Here is a 20,049-nt window from a genome sequence, read left to right on the forward strand (position 1 = left end):
TGCCCTCCTGATTTTGTGCTCATGTTCCTCAGGCTGCAGGTGGCACTACCGATTCCTTATAAACACGCGATGCCGCCGCACCAGGGCGCTGGCAGCTGCCTGTGTAGTTAATCTCTATTCGAAAAGGGCAGTCGTTCGAGGTGCGATGTTCGAGCAACCAGTCGCAGCAGATCAGGAAGCTGTGTCGTGCACTGCATTCTACAAATGCCAGGAACACTGGTGTAGGTAGCGTGGCCGAGCGGTCTAAGGCGCTGGTTTAAGGCACCAGTCTCTTCGGAGGCGTGGGTTCGAATCCCACCGCTGCCAATTTTTACTTCTCGTTTTTGTGCCATTGCGGTGTGTTCTCGTGGGGTAGAACGCAGCTCCTGTGACCGCCGCGTCGCGTAGGTAGCGTGGCCGAGCGGTCTAAGGCGCTGGTTTCAGGCACCAGTCTCTTCGGAGGCGTGGGTTCGAATCCCACCGCTGCCAACGTTTTCTGTCTCGAAAACAGGAGCACTGATTTCCCGCGAAGGAAAAAGCGCAGCGTCGGTTTCTTAAACTGTCGTAGCACAGTGGTGCGTGGTGTAACAACAGGATTCACCGGCGCAGTTTCGTCTCATGATTGCTGGCGTTCGTCTCCACGAGACGCGTCCCGAGCATGCCGTTCTACGAAGTGGAAACGTTAATTTTTGCAGTTGTCGTCAAGTAGCGGGTGGGCGCTCGCCGTGTTTGTTGGAGGAGTGCTTGTGTCGTTATCCGCTGTCGTCTAGTGGCTGGGATACCTGGCTCTCGCCCAGGAGGCCTGGGTTCGATTCCCGGTACCGGAAATGCACATTTTATTGCTCCTCTTATGCGACTTGTCCCGACTTAGCTCGACTGACGCTCCGCTGACGCTTGCAGAAAACTACGTAAAATATGATTCGCGGCCACAAGTGACGGCGAGAGAGATGCGACATCTGTCCACCTCTTATCCGGGCACATACCTGCGGTCAACAGACTTGGAGGACTGCAAGACATTGCCACGGGGGTTGAATGCAGCTAACCACTCTGCTCAGTGTCCATCAGCGCGGGCACGTTCGTTTGCCAGTATACATATAATGGAGACCGCGTCTGACACAGCTGTTGCGAGACACAGTCGGCCGAGCTTTGCTGTGCACAGCCACTTGCAGTCGCGAGAGTTGAATTCCGCGGTGGCTCCGTGGCCGTGATCGTCTAGTGGTCAGGACATTGCGTTGTGGCCGCAACAACCCAGGCTCGAATCCGGGTCACGGCACTTTTTAAAGTTCTGCCTTGCTGTCGCTGCAATGACGATAGTGACCCAGTGATTGAAATCACGTTGCCCTCCTGATTTTGTGCTCATGTTCCTCAGGCTGCAGGTGGCACTACCGATTCCTTATAAACACGCGATGCCGCCGCACCAGGGCGCTGGCAGCTGCCTGTGTAGTTAATCTCTATTCGAAAAGGGCAGTCGTTCGAGGTGCGATGTTCGAGCAACCAGTCGCAGCAGATCAGGAAGCTGTGTCGTGCACTGCATTCTACAAATGCCAGGAACACTGGTGTAGGTAGCGTGGCCGAGCGGTCTAAGGCGCTGGTTTAAGGCACCAGTCTCTTCGGAGGCGTGGGTTCGAATCCCACCGCTGCCAATTTTTACTTCTCGTTTTTGTGCCATTGCGGTGTGTTCTCGTGGGGTAGAACGCAGCTCCTGTGACCGCCGCGTCGCGTAGGTAGCGTGGCCGAGCGGTCTAAGGCGCTGGTTTCAGGCACCAGTCTCTTCGGAGGCGTGGGTTCGAATCCCACCGCTGCCAACGTTTTCTGTCTCGAAAACAGGAGCACTGATTTCCCGCGAAGGAAAAAGCGCAGCGTCGGTTTCTTAAACTGTCGTAGCACAGTGGTGCGTGGTGTAACAACAGGATTCACCGGCGCAGTTTCGTCTCATGATTGCTGGCGTTCGTCTCCACGAGACGCGTCCCGAGCATGCCGTTCTACGAAGTGGAAACGTTAATTTTTGCAGTTGTCGTCAAGTAGCGGGTGGGCGCTCGCCGTGTTTGTTGGAGGAGTGCTTGTGTCGTTATCCGCTGTCGTCTAGTGGCTGGGATACCTGGCTCTCGCCCAGGAGGCCTGGGTTCGATTCCCGGTACCGGAAATGCACATTTTATTGCTCCTCTTATGCGACTTGTCCCGACTTAGCTCGACTGACGCTCCGCTGACGCTTGCAGAAAACTACGTAAAATATGATTCGCGGCCACAAGTGACGGCGAGAGAGATGCGACATCTGTCCACCTCTTATCCGGGCACATACCTGCGGTCAACAGACTTGGAGGACTGCAAGACATTGCCACGGGGGTTGAATGCAGCTAACCACTCTGCTCAGTGTCCATCAGCGCGGGCACGTTCGTTTGCCAGTATACATATAATGGAGACCGCGTCTGACACAGCTGTTGCGAGACACAGTCGGCCGAGCTTTGCTGTGCACAGCCACTTGCAGTCGCGAGAGTTGAATTCCGCGGTGGCTCCGTGGCCGTGATCGTCTAGTGGTCAGGACATTGCGTTGTGGCCGCAACAACCCAGGCTCGAATCCGGGTCACGGCACTTTTTAAAGTTCTGCCTTGCTGTCGCTGCAATGACGATAGTGACCCAGTGATTGAAATCACGTTGCCCTCCTGATTTTGTGCTCATGTTCCTCAGGCTGCAGGTGGCACTACCGATTCCTTATAAACACGCGATGCCGCCGCACCAGGGCGCTGGCAGCTGCCTGTGTAGTTAATCTCTATTCGAAAAGGGCAGTCGTTCGAGGTGCGATGTTCGAGCAACCAGTCGCAGCAGATCAGGAAGCTGTGTCGTGCACTGCATTCTACAAATGCCAGGAACACTGGTGTAGGTAGCGTGGCCGAGCGGTCTAAGGCGCTGGTTTAAGGCACCAGTCTCTTCGGAGGCGTGGGTTCGAATCCCACCGCTGCCAATTTTTACTTCTCGTTTTTGTGCCATTGCGGTGTGTTCTCGTGGGGTAGAACGCAGCTCCTGTGACCGCCGCGTCGCGTAGGTAGCGTGGCCGAGCGGTCTAAGGCGCTGGTTTCAGGCACCAGTCTCTTCGGAGGCGTGGGTTCGAATCCCACCGCTGCCAACGTTTTCTGTCTCGAAAACAGGAGCACTGATTTCCCGCGAAGGAAAAAGCGCAGCGTCGGTTTCTTAAACTGTCGTAGCACAGTGGTGCGTGGTGTAACAACAGGATTCACCGGCGCAGTTTCGTCTCATGATTGCTGGCGTTCGTCTCCACGAGACGCGTCCCGAGCATGCCGTTCTACGAAGTGGAAACGTTAATTTTTGCAGTTGTCGTCAAGTAGCGGGTGGGCGCTCGCCGTGTTTGTTGGAGGAGTGCTTGTGTCGTTATCCGCTGTCGTCTAGTGGCTGGGATACCTGGCTCTCGCCCAGGAGGCCTGGGTTCGATTCCCGGTACCGGAAATGCACATTTTATTGCTCCTCTTATGCGACTTGTCCCGACTTAGCTCGACTGACGCTCCGCTGACGCTTGCAGAAAACTACGTAAAATATGATTCGCGGCCACAAGTGACGGCGAGAGAGATGCGACATCTGTCCACCTCTTATCCGGGCACATACCTGCGGTCAACAGACTTGGAGGACTGCAAGACATTGCCACGGGGGTTGAATGCAGCTAACCACTCTGCTCAGTGTCCATCAGCGCGGGCACGTTCGTTTGCCAGTATACATATAATGGAGACCGCGTCTGACACAGCTGTTGCGAGACACAGTCGGCCGAGCTTTGCTGTGCACAGCCACTTGCAGTCGCGAGAGTTGAATTCCGCGGTGGCTCCGTGGCCGTGATTGTCTAGTGGTCAGGACATTGCGTTGTGGCCGCAACAACCCAGGCTCGAATCCGGGTCACGGCACTTTTTAAAGTTCTGCCTTGCTGTCGCTGCAATGACGATAGTGACCCAGTGATTGAAATCACGTTGCCCTCCTGATTTTGTGCTCATGTTCCTCAGGCTGCAGGTGGCACTACCGATTCCTTATAAACACGCGATGCCGCCGCACCAGGGCGCTGGCAGCTGCCTGTGTAGTTAATCTCTATTCGAAAAGGGCAGTCGTTCGAGGTGCGATGTTCGAGCAACCAGTCGCAGCAGATCAGGAAGCTGTGTCGTGCACTGCATTCTACAAATGCCAGGAACACTGGTGTAGGTAGCGTGGCCGACAGTTCCGCTTGAGACGCGACAGCGATCGCACGTGCTGTGTATTCGATCCGCCGTTTCCCTCGGGTTGTGACTATTTACTTTCTGTGTGTGACGTTTCTTTGTCTTCTTTTCTTCGTTGTTTCGTCGCCTTAGTGTTTGTGTTGTGTCTTGTGTTGTATAGCGGCTCTTGCCGCATTAATTAAGTGTTATGGCTTCCCGGTTGTTTCCGCGGAAGTGTACTCTCAGTTTTCAGTTTAACAAGGCTACCAGGAATGTTCAACCAACTTCGTTGGAAATTCACGAATGGATTGTGGATACGATTGGCATTACATCGGACCAGGTACATACGGCGTATTTTGACACAGAACTTTACTGCTTTTTTGTGAAATTGTTGAACCCGGTTTTGCTAGATAAGATTTTACTTAAACATGGTGAGCAAGTGTCGTTCCGTCATAGAGATGGTTCTGTTAGCAGTGTTACTGTTTCAAATGCTGAAATTACGTATACCACAGTTCGGGTTTATAATTTACCCCCTGAAGTTGAAAACAGTTACCTCAAGGAAGCTTTGCTTGGTTATGGTACCGTTCGGTCAATTCGAAATGAACGTTGGTCTGCACAACATAAGCTGCAATGTTATAATGGTGTCAGATCGGTTGAAATGCATATTAAGTCGAACATACCGTCCCATCTGGTTGTATGTGGTTATCGTGTTCATCTTACTTATGAGGGGCAAGTTGGTACGTGTTTTCTATGTAATGAAAATGGTCATGTTCGTGCTAATTGCCCTAAGCGGGTGTTTGTGCTTAAAAATGGGCTAGCACAACGCCGCAAATTACCGGTTGCTGATCTTGTGCCAGCAGCTTCCTCCACTGTCTCGTGTCAGCCTCCTGCAGTAGATTCTTCACAACGGGTGACACCTTCCTCTGATGCAGGTTTTCCCCCGTTACCCACTCGCCCAGATGTATCGGCTGCTTCTACACCGATCCCGTCTGTTTCCAATAACAAACGCCGTCGTGCTAGTGATACCGGTAGCACTGATGACGAAGCTGCTGTTTCGCAGCCGGTTTGCGGATCTGACGAGAGACTTCCGGAATCTCCCATGCTTGTTTTGGATTCCGTTCCCACTGTGTCTCCTGCTTTGCCTGATGACGTCAAACTTGCTGCCACGCCGTCGGCGCAAGAGCCCCAACATTCGGTCGAGGTGGTGTTGACATCCCCCCCGACACAGGCATCACCACATGTTGACGACACTTCGGTGCAGACAGCTGTTTGTCGGAAAATCGCTTCTAGAACTGCGCGCTCCGCTTCAGCGGATTCCAACCCTATCTCTCCACCTCCTACACTTCCAATACCTACACCTTCTGATGCCGGTGCCGATGTTCCTGATGCAGTTTTCCCCTTGCTTGCTCCTTCTTCTGATTCCTCTCGCCCTGCTAATCCTTCGGATGCCTTGGTTGACGTGCCTGATCTCGAACCCCCCACTCCACCTGCTCTTGAATCTGGTGTGCATCAGATACGCCGTCGGGTGAAAGTGCCCCCCAATCTTCACGCGGTGCGGAAAAAACACAAGCATGCAAAGGATGACTCTGATTCCGTTGATTCCGGGCAATCACCCTCTGCCATGTCTGATGTTGATGATCTGGATGTCGTTGCTTCTAATGTGGTGTAATTAGGGTTCATTTTCCCTTTTGTTTTGTTGATGTTGCAGGCGTACACGTTTATTACCTTAAATATAAATAGCATTCAATCTGCTCTGAAGTTAGCGTCTCTGCAGCAGTTCATTTATGACTCTGCAGCTGATGTTGTTTTCCTGCAGGAAGTCTCCGTTGCACACCTGTTTGTTCCTGGCTTTCGCACTATTCTAAATTTTGCGCCTGAGTTTTCCACAGGTACTGCCTTACTAATTCGTGACGGTATCCCCGTTACCGAAATTGAGCTCTTAGACTCGGGAAGGGGTATTGGTTGTCGGTTATTTGACACAACCTTGGTTAATATTTACGCCCCCTCTGGTTCCAGCAAACGGCAGGAAAGGTCTCGTTTTTATAAAGAGGATCTGATTTATCTTTTACGCAAAAATCCTGCGACTTTGATATTGGGGGGTGATTTTAATTGTGTATTACAAGCTAAGGACCAATCGCCTCATTTTAATTATTGTTTCGAGCTACATTCTCTTGTACGTCAACTACGACTACGCGATGCGTGGGAGGTTAAACACCCCACTTTAGTTAAATTTACATTTTTTTACTGCCACGTCAAGTAGTCGACTGGACCGATTGTATATTTCTGATCCCCTTAGTGTTTCTGTTTTAAATGTAGATGTTATTCCAGCCAGTTTTACGGATCATTGTGCCCTTGCGGTTATAATTAATTTGGAGCGTCAGCCTCTTAAACTTTATCGGCCGCTGTGGAAATTAAATGTCTCCTTGCTCGATGACCCTGACATCGAACCTCTAATACAGACGGCGTGGGACATGTGTTTACGTTCTCTGCGATACTATCCGTCTAAGCTTCACTGGTGGATCCACTGTGCGAAGCCAAAACTACGTCGCACTTTAATGTCCTACAGTTATAATAGAGCGCGAGATCTGAAACTGACTTTTGAGTATTATTATTCTGTGCTTCGCGAACTTTATGATACTTCTCGAATGACAGGTGCCCACCTTTCTGAGATTCGGAAAATTAAAGCCAAGCTCCTTAGTATTAAACGGCTTCAGATGGAAGGATTGAAGATTAAATCTAAACCGCCGTCCACCTTAGCACATGAAATGACTTCCATGTACCACCTGTTTCGTCACCACAAGAACCGTCGACGTGTATTGATTGACGGCCTTATGGCAGCTGATGGTTGCCGGCTTACCTTACAGAATCAAATAACCCATGAACTTACCTGCTACTATGAGACCTTATATGCTGTGGCTGATTCTGATCCGCTTGATGTTGATGAGATTTTAACTGCTATCCCATCAGTTTTAACAGAGGACCATAATGTGGAATTTTTAGCTCCTTTTACTGCAGACGAAATTTCAGCTTTCATTGCTTGTTCACCATCTCACAAATCTCCTGGTCCGGATGGCCTTCCTAAGGAATTTTTTGTTCGCTTTTGGACTATTATAGGGCCTGTTTTTACGGATATTGTAAATGAAATCTTAAATGGTGGCACAATTCCAGCCGATTTCAAGAGAGGTACGGTTGTCCTGATACCAAAATCTGCTGGTTTGAAGACAGCTAGTGACTTTCGTCCTTTAACCCTTTTAAATTTTGATTATAAGACGGCTGCTAGGGCTGTTAATGCACGTCTATCCCTCTTGCTTACACCTGTGATAACTCCTTGTCAAAGCTGCTTTCCAGGGCGCTCCATATTGACTCCTCTGGCGGGGTATCGTGATGTCGTGTCGATTGTCGCTGTCACCAATATTTCCTGTGCGCTTTTATTTGTTGATTTTAGTAAGGCTTTTGATCGTGTGTCCCATTCGTTTTTAGAGCTTCTGCTGCGCCGACTCGGTTTTAATGAAAAGGCGCTGCTGGTACTTAAGAATATGACGACTGGTATTTCTGCTAAGATTGACATTAATGGCCAGCTAACGAAGGTCATTGATATTAAACGTGGCGTCCCGCAAGGTAGCCCTTTATCCATGACCCTTTATGCTCTCTCCCTTCAACCACTCCTCTCTCGTCTCAACTCGACACTTCGTGGTCTTACGATTTCTGGGGTTACCCTGACAGCAACAGCTTATGCTGATGATTTGGTTGTTTTGCTTCGTTCCGCCGCCGAAGTGCCGCAGTTGAAAATGGAACTAGATAAATTTTCTGCGGCCTCCGGCTCTCGTCTCAACCCCCGTAAAAGCAAACTTCTGAATTTGCGGGGCTTTGAAAATGTGGTTGTTCCGTGGGTTACGGCTGTTGAACACCATACACATTTAGGCATCTATCTTGAACGGTGTCCTCTTCGTATGGCTGCAAAAAATTGGCAAGTGGCCATTTCCAAGCTTCAAGGTGTTTTATTCGAACACTCATGGCGTTCGATACCGCTACTGCAAAAAAAGCGTGTATTAGACACTTATGTTTTATGTAAAGTATTTTACGTTGCTCAGTTGTTTCCGCTTCCAAGAATGCAGGGTGCAAAAATGGTCCAGCTTATCAACAGATATATTTGGCGGGGGCACATTTTTAAATTACGTTGTGATGTTCTTACGAAGCCGCGTCTTGCGGGCGGCTTGTCGTTCACCGATGTCCGTGTCAAGGCTGCGGCCCTTTATGTTAAGCGCACCCTCCATCTTTTATTTTCTGAGTCCTCGACTGTTACTTCGCGATTATTCCATGTCGTTCGTCCTGCGAGCTTGTCACCGCCTATTAACGTGGGGCCTCTAAATGCGAAGCTACGGCATGTTCGGGACTTCTACATTGAGATTAGTTATCTGGATCTCCACTTCCAACGTCGTCCTGTTTTTACTATGCGAACACTGCTTGACAAATGGCACAGGTCTTCTTCTTCCATCCCGATTGTTTTGCAATATCCCCGTTTTAATTGGCGTCACATATGGACGAATATTAGCTTACCCGTTCATTCAGCACCTGTTGCCTCCCTATGGTATAAGGTAGTTCACCAGCTGATTCCTACGAATGAACGACTTCATCGCATAGGTTTAAGTGTCTCTCCGCTTTGTCAAACGTGTGGTTGTGTTGATACACTCCAACACCGATTTACCTGCGCTGACCGTCTTCGCATGTGGTACTGGCTGCGCCGACGATTGGCGTTACTCACCAGGAGCTCGGAATCGGCATTTACAACTGATATTCTCTGCTGGCCGGACACGGTTTTTTATCCCGGGACAAAGAACAATACCATTATGTGGCTTCTTGGCCGTTACATTTTTGCAGTGGTTGATGGTGATGGTATTTCCGATTTTATTTCGTTTATTGGTTACATGCTTCATGAGTACTGGACGCAACAATCTTTCCCACATCTTAAGAGGGACTTTGCGAATATGCTTAGTATTGTCTTCGAAAAGCAGGGGATTGGTTAAGTTTCCACTTCTCTTGATCGCTCCTGCGCCAGTTACATTAATGGCACCGGTATAGGGGCATACTGATCTCACTTCACGATAGGGAAGACATTCTCGCTAGCTCTTACTTATTTTGCTTTCCTGCCAAGCTTTTACCTGTTTGGATAGACACTGCATCACAAGCCCCGTGTCCACATATAAGTATCATAAGACTCTGAACCAAGGGAAATTACTACGTATTGGTGCCACTGTGCTTCAGTGCAGGGAGGAGGAGACGTCATGGCCAGGCCTCGGATTTCGACCCCTGCCCAACGCGCCTCCCCCGAGCTGCACTGGGTCAACACAGTGAAAGAAATACAAAAAGAAAAAAAATGGATAAAGCATAAAAAAAATGGATAAGGCGTCGGACTTCGTACAAAAAAAAAAAAAAAAAAAAATGGATAAGGCATCGGTCTCCTAAACCGGGGATTGTGGGTTCGAGTCCCACCAGAGGTACACAAAAAAAAAAAAAAAAAGGGGGTATGATTCCTGCTTCGGGTAAAAAAAAAAAAAAAAAAAAAAAAAAAAATATGGATAAGGCGTCGGACTTCGGATCCAATATAAAAAAAGAAAAAAAAAAAAAAAGCGGTCTAAGGCGCTGGTTTAAGGCACCAGTCTCTTCGGAGGCGTGGGTTCGAATCCCACCGCTGCCAATTTTTACTTCTCGTTTTTGTGCCATTGCGGTGTGTTCTCGTGGGGTAGAACGCAGCTCCTGTGACCGCCGCGTCGCGTAGGTAGCGTGGCCGAGCGGTCTAAGGCGCTGGTTTCAGGCACCAGTCTCTTCGGAGGCGTGGGTTCGAATCCCACCGCTGCCAACGTTTTCTGTCTCGAAAACAGGAGCACTGATTTCCCGCGAAGGAAAAAGCGCAGCGTCGGTTTCTTAAACTGTCGTAGCACAGTGGTGCGTGGTGTAACAACAGGATTCACCGGCGCAGTTTCGTCTCATGATTGCTGGCGTTCGTCTCCACGAGACGCGTCCCGAGCATGCCGTTCTACGAAGTGGAAACGTTAATTTTTGCAGTTGTCGTCAAGTAGCGGGTGGGCGCTCGCCGTGTTTGTTGGAGGAGTGCTTGTGTCGTTATCCGCTGTCGTCTAGTGGCTGGGATACCTGGCTCTCGCCCAGGAGGCCTGGGTTCGATTCCCGGTACCGGAAATGCACATTTTATTGCTCCTCTTATGCGACTTGTCCCGACTTAGCTCGACTGACGCTCCGCTGACGCTTGCAGAAAACTACGTAAAATATGATTCGCGGCCACAAGTGACGGCGAGAGAGATGCGACATCTGTCCACCTCTTATCCGGGCACATACCTGCGGTCAACAGACTTGGAGGACTGCAAGACATTGCCACGGGGGTTGAATGCAGCTAACCACTCTGCTCAGTGTCCATCAGCGCGGGCACGTTCGTTTGCCAGTATACATATAATGGAGACCGCGTCTGACACAGCTGTTGCGAGACACAGTCGGCCGAGCTTTGCTGTGCACAGCCACTTGCAGTCGCGAGAGTTGAATTCCGCGGTGGCTCCGTGGCCGTGATCGTCTAGTGGTCAGGACATTGCGTTGTGGCCGCAACAACCCAGGCTCGAATCCGGGTCACGGCACTTTTTAAAGTTCTGCCTTGCTGTCGCTGCAATGACGATAGTGACCCAGTGATTGAAATCACGTTGCCCTCCTGATTTTGTGCTCATGTTCCTCAGGCTGCAGGTGGCACTACCGATTCCTTATAAACACGCGATGCCGCCGCACCAGGGCGCTGGCAGCTGCCTGTGTAGTTAATCTCTATTCGAAAAGGGCAGTCGTTCGAGGTGCGATGTTCGAGCAACCAGTCGCAGCAGATCAGGAAGCTGTGTCGTGCACTGCATTCTACAAATGCCAGGAACACTGGTGTAGGTAGCGTGGCCGACAGTTCCGCTTGAGACGCGACAGCGATCGCACGTGCTGTGTATTCGATCCGCCGTTTCCCTCGGGTTGTGACTATTTACTTTCTGTGTGTGACGTTTCTTTGTCTTCTTTTCTTCGTTGTTTCGTCGCCTTAGTGTTTGTGTTGTGTCTTGTGTTGTATAGCGGCTCTTGCCGCATTAATTAAGTGTTATGGCTTCCCGGTTGTTTCCGCGGAAGTGTACTCTCAGTTTTCAGTTTAACAAGGCTACCAGGAATGTTCAACCAACTTCGTTGGAAATTCACGAATGGATTGTGGATACGATTGGCATTACATCGGACCAGGTACATACGGCGTATTTTGACACAGAACTTTACTGCTTTTTTGTGAAATTGTTGAACCCGGTTTTGCTAGATAAGATTTTACTTAAACATGGTGAGCAAGTGTCGTTCCGTCATAGAGATGGTTCTGTTAGCAGTGTTACTGTTTCAAATGCTGAAATTACGTATACCACAGTTCGGGTTTATAATTTACCCCCTGAAGTTGAAAACAGTTACCTCAAGGAAGCTTTGCTTGGTTATGGTACCGTTCGGTCAATTCGAAATGAACGTTGGTCTGCACAACATAAGCTGCAATGTTATAATGGTGTCAGATCGGTTGAAATGCATATTAAGTCGAACATACCGTCCCATCTGGTTGTATGTGGTTATCGTGTTCATCTTACTTATGAGGGGCAAGTTGGTACGTGTTTTCTATGTAATGAAAATGGTCATGTTCGTGCTAATTGCCCTAAGCGGGTGTTTGTGCTTAAAAATGGGCTAGCACAACGCCGCAAATTACCGGTTGCTGATCTTGTGCCAGCAGCTTCCTCCACTGTCTCGTGTCAGCCTCCTGCAGTAGATTCTTCACAACGGGTGACACCTTCCTCTGATGCAGGTTTTCCCCCGTTACCCACTCGCCCAGATGTATCGGCTGCTTCTACACCGATCCCGTCTGTTTCCAATAACAAACGCCGTCGTGCTAGTGATACCGGTAGCACTGATGACGAAGCTGCTGTTTCGCAGCCGGTTTGCGGATCTGACGAGAGACTTCCGGAATCTCCCATGCTTGTTTTGGATTCCGTTCCCACTGTGTCTCCTGCTTTGCCTGATGACGTCAAACTTGCTGCCACGCCGTCGGCGCAAGAGCCCCAACATTCGGTCGAGGTGGTGTTGACATCCCCCCCGACACAGGCATCACCACATGTTGACGACACTTCGGTGCAGACAGCTGTTTGTCGGAAAATCGCTTCTAGAACTGCGCGCTCCGCTTCAGCGGATTCCAACCCTATCTCTCCACCTCCTACACTTCCAATACCTACACCTTCTGATGCCGGTGCCGATGTTCCTGATGCAGTTTTCCCCTTGCTTGCTCCTTCTTCTGATTCCTCTCGCCCTGCTAATCCTTCGGATGCCTTGGTTGACGTGCCTGATCTCGAACCCCCCACTCCACCTGCTCTTGAATCTGGTGTGCATCAGATACGCCGTCGGGTGAAAGTGCCCCCCAATCTTCACGCGGTGCGGAAAAAACACAAGCATGCAAAGGATGACTCTGATTCCGTTGATTCCGGGCAATCACCCTCTGCCATGTCTGATGTTGATGATCTGGATGTCGTTGCTTCTAATGTGGTGTAATTAGGGTTCATTTTCCCTTTTGTTTTGTTGATGTTGCAGGCGTACACGTTTATTACCTTAAATATAAATAGCATTCAATCTGCTCTGAAGTTAGCGTCTCTGCAGCAGTTCATTTATGACTCTGCAGCTGATGTTGTTTTCCTGCAGGAAGTCTCCGTTGCACACCTGTTTGTTCCTGGCTTTCGCACTATTCTAAATTTTGCGCCTGAGTTTTCCACAGGTACTGCCTTACTAATTCGTGACGGTATCCCCGTTACCGAAATTGAGCTCTTAGACTCGGGAAGGGGTATTGGTTGTCGGTTATTTGACACAACCTTGGTTAATATTTACGCCCCCTCTGGTTCCAGCAAACGGCAGGAAAGGTCTCGTTTTTATAAAGAGGATCTGATTTATCTTTTACGCAAAAATCCTGCGACTTTGATATTGGGGGGTGATTTTAATTGTGTATTACAAGCTAAGGACCAATCGCCTCATTTTAATTATTGTTTCGAGCTACATTCTCTTGTACGTCAACTACGACTACGCGATGCGTGGGAGGTTAAACACCCCACTTTAGTTAAATTTACATTTTTTTACTGCCACGTCAAGTAGTCGACTGGACCGATTGTATATTTCTGATCCCCTTAGTGTTTCTGTTTTAAATGTAGATGTTATTCCAGCCAGTTTTACGGATCATTGTGCCCTTGCGGTTATAATTAATTTGGAGCGTCAGCCTCTTAAACTTTATCGGCCGCTGTGGAAATTAAATGTCTCCTTGCTCGATGACCCTGACATCGAACCTCTAATACAGACGGCGTGGGACATGTGTTTACGTTCTCTGCGATACTATCCGTCTAAGCTTCACTGGTGGATCCACTGTGCGAAGCCAAAACTACGTCGCACTTTAATGTCCTACAGTTATAATAGAGCGCGAGATCTGAAACTGACTTTTGAGTATTATTATTCTGTGCTTCGCGAACTTTATGATACTTCTCGAATGACAGGTGCCCACCTTTCTGAGATTCGGAAAATTAAAGCCAAGCTCCTTAGTATTAAACGGCTTCAGATGGAAGGATTGAAGATTAAATCTAAACCGCCGTCCACCTTAGCACATGAAATGACTTCCATGTACCACCTGTTTCGTCACCACAAGAACCGTCGACGTGTATTGATTGACGGCCTTATGGCAGCTGATGGTTGCCGGCTTACCTTACAGAATCAAATAACCCATGAACTTACCTGCTACTATGAGACCTTATATGCTGTGGCTGATTCTGATCCGCTTGATGTTGATGAGATTTTAACTGCTATCCCATCAGTTTTAACAGAGGACCATAATGTGGAATTTTTAGCTCCTTTTACTGCAGACGAAATTTCAGCTTTCATTGCTTGTTCACCATCTCACAAATCTCCTGGTCCGGATGGCCTTCCTAAGGAATTTTTTGTTCGCTTTTGGACTATTATAGGGCCTGTTTTTACGGATATTGTAAATGAAATCTTAAATGGTGGCACAATTCCAGCCGATTTCAAGAGAGGTACGGTTGTCCTGATACCAAAATCTGCTGGTTTGAAGACAGCTAGTGACTTTCGTCCTTTAACCCTTTTAAATTTTGATTATAAGACGGCTGCTAGGGCTGTTAATGCACGTCTATCCCTCTTGCTTACACCTGTGATAACTCCTTGTCAAAGCTGCTTTCCAGGGCGCTCCATATTGACTCCTCTGGCGGGGTATCGTGATGTCGTGTCGATTGTCGCTGTCACCAATATTTCCTGTGCGCTTTTATTTGTTGATTTTAGTAAGGCTTTTGATCGTGTGTCCCATTCGTTTTTAGAGCTTCTGCTGCGCCGACTCGGTTTTAATGAAAAGGCGCTGCTGGTACTTAAGAATATGACGACTGGTATTTCTGCTAAGATTGACATTAATGGCCAGCTAACGAAGGTCATTGATATTAAACGTGGCGTCCCGCAAGGTAGCCCTTTATCCATGACCCTTTATGCTCTCTCCCTTCAACCACTCCTCTCTCGTCTCAACTCGACACTTCGTGGTCTTACGATTTCTGGGGTTACCCTGACAGCAACAGCTTATGCTGATGATTTGGTTGTTTTGCTTCGTTCCGCCGCCGAAGTGCCGCAGTTGAAAATGGAACTAGATAAATTTTCTGCGGCCTCCGGCTCTCGTCTCAACCCCCGTAAAAGCAAACTTCTGAATTTGCGGGGCTTTGAAAATGTGGTTGTTCCGTGGGTTACGGCTGTTGAACACCATACACATTTAGGCATCTATCTTGAACGGTGTCCTCTTCGTATGGCTGCAAAAAATTGGCAAGTGGCCATTTCCAAGCTTCAAGGTGTTTTATTCGAACACTCATGGCGTTCGATACCGCTACTGCAAAAAAAGCGTGTATTAGACACTTATGTTTTATGTAAAGTATTTTACGTTGCTCAGTTGTTTCCGCTTCCAAGAATGCAGGGTGCAAAAATGGTCCAGCTTATCAACAGATATATTTGGCGGGGGCACATTTTTAAATTACGTTGTGATGTTCTTACGAAGCCGCGTCTTGCGGGCGGCTTGTCGTTCACCGATGTCCGTGTCAAGGCTGCGGCCCTTTATGTTAAGCGCACCCTCCATCTTTTATTTTCTGAGTCCTCGACTGTTACTTCGCGATTATTCCATGTCGTTCGTCCTGCGAGCTTGTCACCGCCTATTAACGTGGGGCCTCTAAATGCGAAGCTACGGCATGTTCGGGACTTCTACATTGAGATTAGTTATCTGGATCTCCACTTCCAACGTCGTCCTGTTTTTACTATGCGAACACTGCTTGACAAATGGCACAGGTCTTCTTCTTCCATCCCGATTGTTTTGCAATATCCCCGTTTTAATTGGCGTCACATATGGACGAATATTAGCTTACCCGTTCATTCAGCACCTGTTGCCTCCCTATGGTATAAGGTAGTTCACCAGCTGATTCCTACGAATGAACGACTTCATCGCATAGGTTTAAGTGTCTCTCCGCTTTGTCAAACGTGTGGTTGTGTTGATACACTCCAACACCGATTTACCTGCGCTGACCGTCTTCGCATGTGGTACTGGCTGCGCCGACGATTGGCGTTACTCACCAGGAGCTCGGAATCGGCATTTACAACTGATATTCTCTGCTGGCCGGACACGGTTTTTTATCCCGGGACAAAGAACAATACCATTATGTGGCTTCTTGGCCGTTACATTTTTGCAGTGGTTGATGGTGATGGTATTTCCGATTTTATTTCGTTTATTGGTTACATGCTTCATGAGTACTGGACGCAACAATCTTTCCCACATCTTAAGAGGGACTTTGCGAATATGCTTAGTATTGTCTTCGAAAAGCAGGGGATTGGTTAAGTTTCCACTTCTCTTGATCGCTCCTGCGCCAGTTACATTAATGGCACCGGTATAGGGGCATACTGATCTCACTTCACGATAGGGAAGACATTCTCGCTAGCTCTTACTTATTTTGCTTTCCTGCCAAGCTTTTACCTGTTTGGATAGACACTGCATCACAAGCCCCGTGTCCACATATAAGTATCATAAGACTCTGAACCAAGGGAAATTACTACGTATTGGTGCCACTGTGCTTCAGTGCAGGGAGGAGGAGACGTCATGGCCAGGCCTCGGATTTCGACCCCTGCCCAACGCGCCTCCCCCGAGCTGCACTGGGTCAACACAGTGAAAGAAATACAAAAAGAAAAAAAATGGATAAAGCATAAAAAAAATGGATAAGGCGTCGGACTTCGTACAAAAAAAAAAAAAAAAAAAAATGGATAAGGCATCGGTCTCCTAAACCGGGGATTGTGGGTTCGAGTCCCACCAGAGGTACACCAAAAAAAAAAAAAAAAAGGGGGTATGATTCCTGCTTCGGGTAAAAAAAAAAAAAAAAAAAAAAAAAAAATATGGATAAGGCGTCGGACTTCGGATCCAATATAAAAAAAGAAAAAAAAAAAAAAGCGGTCTAAGGCGCTGGTTTAAGGCACCAGTCTCTTCGGAGGCGTGGGTTCGAATCCCACCGCTGCCAATTTTTACTTCTCGTTTTTGTGCCATTGCGGTGTGTTCTCGTGGGGTAGAACGCAGCTCCTGTGACCGCCGCGTCGCGTAGGTAGCGTGGCCGAGCGGTCTAAGGCGCTGGTTTCAGGCACCAGTCTCTTCGGAGGCGTGGGTTCGAATCCCACCGCTGCCAACGTTTTCTGTCTCGAAAACAGGAGCACTGATTTCCCGCGAAGGAAAAAGCGCAGCGTCGGTTTCTTAAACTGTCGTAGCACAGTGGTGCGTGGTGTAACAACAGGATTCACCGGCGCAGTTTCGTCTCATGATTGCTGGCGTTCGTCTCCACGAGACGCGTCCCGAGCATGCCGTTCTACGAAGTGGAAACGTTAATTTTTGCAGTTGTCGTCAAGTAGCGGGTGGGCGCTCGCCGTGTTTGTTGGAGGAGTGCTTGTGTCGTTATCCGCTGTCGTCTAGTGGCTGGGATACCTGGCTCTCGCCCAGGAGGCCTGGGTTCGATTCCCCGGTACCGGAAATGCACATTTTATTGCTCCTCTTATGCGACTTGTCCCGACTTAGCTCGACTGACGCTCCGCTGACGCTTGCAGAAAACTACGTAAAATATGATTCGCGGCCACAAGTGACGGCGAGAGAGATGCGACATCTGTCCACCTCTTATCCGGGCACATACCTGCGGTCAACAGACTTGGAGGACTGCAAGACATTGCCACGGGGGTTGAATGCAGCTAACCACTCTGCTCAGTGTCCATCAGCGCGGGCACGTTCGTTTGCCAGTATACATATAATGGAGACCGCGTCTGACACAGCTGTTGCGAGACACAGTCGGCCGAGCTTTGCTGTGCACAGCCACTTGCAGTCGCGAGAGTTGAATTCCGCGGTGGCTCCGTGGCCGTGATCGTCTAGTGGTCAGGACATTGCGTTGTGGCCGCAACAACCCAGGCTCGAATCCGGGTCACGGCACTTTTTAAAGTTCTGCCTTGCTGTCGCTGCAATGACGATAGTGACCCAGTGATTGAAATCACGTTGCCCTCCTGATTTTGTGCTCATGTTCCTCAGGCTGCAGGTGGCACTACCGATTCCTTATAAACACGCGATGCCGCCGCACCAGGGCGCTGGCAGCTGCCTGTGTAGTTAATCTCTATTCGAAAAGGGCAGTCGTTCGAGGTGCGATGTTCGAGCAACCAGTCGCAGCAGATCAGGAAGCTGTGTCGTGCACTGCATTCTACAAATGCCAGGAACACTGGTGTAGGTAGCGTGGCCGACAGTTCCGCTTGAGACGCGACAGCGATCGCACGTGCTGTGTATTCGATCCGCCGTTTCCCTCGGGTTGTGACTATTTACTTTCTGTGTGTGACGTTTCTTTGTCTTCTTTTCTTCGTTGTTTCGTCGCCTTAGTGTTTGTGTTGTGTCTTGTGTTGTATAGCGGCTCTTGCCGCATTAATTAAGTGTTATGGCTTCCCGGTTGTTTCCGCGGAAGTGTACTCTCAGTTTTCAGTTTAACAAGGCTACCAGGAATGTTCAACCAACTTCGTTGGAAATTCACGAATGATTGTGGATACGATTGGCATTACATCGGACCAGGTACATACGGCGTATTTTGACACAGAACTTTACTGCTTTTTTGTGAAATTGTTGAACCCGGTTTTGCTAGATAAGATTTTACTTAAACATGGTGAGCAAGTGTCGTTCCGTCATAGAGATGGTTCTGTTAGCAGTGTTACTGTTTCAAATGCTGAAATTACGTATACCACAGTTCGGGTTTATAATTTACCCCCTGAAGTTGAAAACAGTTACCTCAAGGAAGCTTTGCTTGGTTATGGTACCGTTCGGTCAATTCGAAATGAACGTTGGTCTGCACAACATAAGCTGCAATGTTATAATGGTGTCAGATCGGTTGAAATGCATATTAAGTCGAACATACCGTCCCATCTGGTTGTATGTGGTTATCGTGTTCATCTTACTTATGAGGGGCAAGTTGGTACGTGTTTTCTATGTAATGAAAATGGTCATGTTCGTGCTAATTGCCCTAAGCGGGTGTTTGTGCTTAAAAATGGGCTAGCACAACGCCGCAAATTACCGGTTGCTGATCTTGTGCCAGCAGCTTCCTCCACTGTCTCGTGTCAGCCTCCTGCAGTAGATTCTTCACAACGGGTGACACCTTCCTCTGATGCAGGTTTTCCCCCGTTACCCACTCGCCCAGATGTATCGGCTGCTTCTACACCGATCCCGTCTGTTTCCAATAACAAACGCCGTCGTGCTAGTGATACCGGTAGCACTGATGACGAAGCTGCTGTTTCGCAGCCGGTTTGCGGATCTGACGAGAGACTTCCGGAATCTCCCATGCTTGTTTTGGATTCCGTTCCCACTGTGTCTCCTGCTTTGCCTGATGACGTCAAACTTGCTGCCACGCCGTCGGCGCAAGAGCCCCAACATTCGGTCGAGGTGGTGTTGACATCCCCCCCGACACAGGCATCACCACATGTTGACGACACTTCGGTGCAGACAGCTGTTTGTCGGAAAATCGCTTCTAGAACTGCGCGCTCCGCTTCAGCGGATTCCAACCCTATCTCTCCACCTCCTACACTTCCAATACCTACACCTTCTGATGCCGGTGCCGATGTTCTGATGCAGTTTTCCCCTTGCTTGCTCCTTCTTCTGATTCCTCTCGCCCTGCTAATCCTTCGGATGCCTTGGTTGACGTGCCTGATCTCGAACCCCCCACTCCACCTGCTCTTGAATCTGGTGTGCATCAGATACGCCGTCGGGTGAAAGTGCCCCCCAATCTTCACGCGGTGCGGAAAAAACACAAGCATGCAAAGGATGACTCTGATTCCGTTGATTCCGGGCAATCACCCTCTGCCATGTCTGATGTTGATGATCTGGATGTCGTTGCTTCTAATGTGGTGTAATTAGGGTTCATTTTCCCTTTTGTTTTGTTGATGTTGCAGGCGTACACGTTTATTACCTTAAATATAAATAGCATTCAATCTGCTCTGAAGTTAGCGTCTCTGCAGCAGTTCATTTATGACTCTGCAGCTGATGTTGTTTTCCTGCAGGAAGTCTCCGTTGCACACCTGTTTGTTCCTGGCTTTCGCACTATTCTAAATTTTGCGCCTGAGTTTTCCACAGGTACTGCCTTACTAATTCGTGACGGTATCCCCGTTACCGAAATTGAGCTCTTAGACTCGGGAAGGGGTATTGGTTGTCGGTTATTTGACACAACCTTGGTTAATATTTACGCCCCCTCTGGTTCCAGCAAACGGCAGGAAAGGTCTCGTT

The 20,049-nt window shown here is 48.8% G+C and overlaps 8 non-coding genes across 8 annotated transcripts; all 8 read left to right on the forward strand.

Moving 5' to 3' along the window:
• Window positions 1-224: 224 nt before the first annotated feature.
• Trnal-aag lies at window positions 225-306 on the forward strand. Its single transcript has one exon. It is a non-coding gene; the product is annotated as a tRNA-Leu (tRNA).
• Window positions 307-386: 80 nt separating this feature from the next.
• Trnal-cag lies at window positions 387-468 on the forward strand. The gene has a single exon. It is a non-coding gene; the product is annotated as a tRNA-Leu (tRNA).
• Window positions 469-1,540: 1,072 nt separating this feature from the next.
• On the forward strand, window positions 1,541-1,622 carry Trnal-aag. The gene has a single exon. It is a non-coding gene; the product is annotated as a tRNA-Leu (tRNA).
• Window positions 1,623-1,702: 80 nt separating this feature from the next.
• Trnal-cag lies at window positions 1,703-1,784 on the forward strand. The gene has a single exon. It is a non-coding gene; the product is annotated as a tRNA-Leu (tRNA).
• A 1,072-nt stretch (window positions 1,785-2,856) lies between these two features.
• Trnal-aag lies at window positions 2,857-2,938 on the forward strand. The gene has a single exon. It is a non-coding gene; the product is annotated as a tRNA-Leu (tRNA).
• An 80-nt stretch (window positions 2,939-3,018) lies between these two features.
• Window positions 3,019-3,100, forward strand: Trnal-cag. The gene has a single exon. It is a non-coding gene; the product is annotated as a tRNA-Leu (tRNA).
• A 6,841-nt stretch (window positions 3,101-9,941) lies between these two features.
• On the forward strand, window positions 9,942-10,023 carry Trnal-cag. The gene has a single exon. It is a non-coding gene; the product is annotated as a tRNA-Leu (tRNA).
• Window positions 10,024-16,863: 6,840 nt separating this feature from the next.
• Window positions 16,864-16,945, forward strand: Trnal-cag. The gene has a single exon. It is a non-coding gene; the product is annotated as a tRNA-Leu (tRNA).
• The last annotated feature ends 3,104 nt before the right edge of the window (window positions 16,946-20,049 follow it).

The sequence above is a fragment of the Schistocerca piceifrons genome, unplaced genomic scaffold, assembly GCF_021461385.2.
Source record: "Schistocerca piceifrons isolate TAMUIC-IGC-003096 unplaced genomic scaffold, iqSchPice1.1 HiC_scaffold_1764, whole genome shotgun sequence".
Taxonomy (NCBI): Eukaryota; Metazoa; Arthropoda; class Insecta; order Orthoptera; family Acrididae; genus Schistocerca; species Schistocerca piceifrons.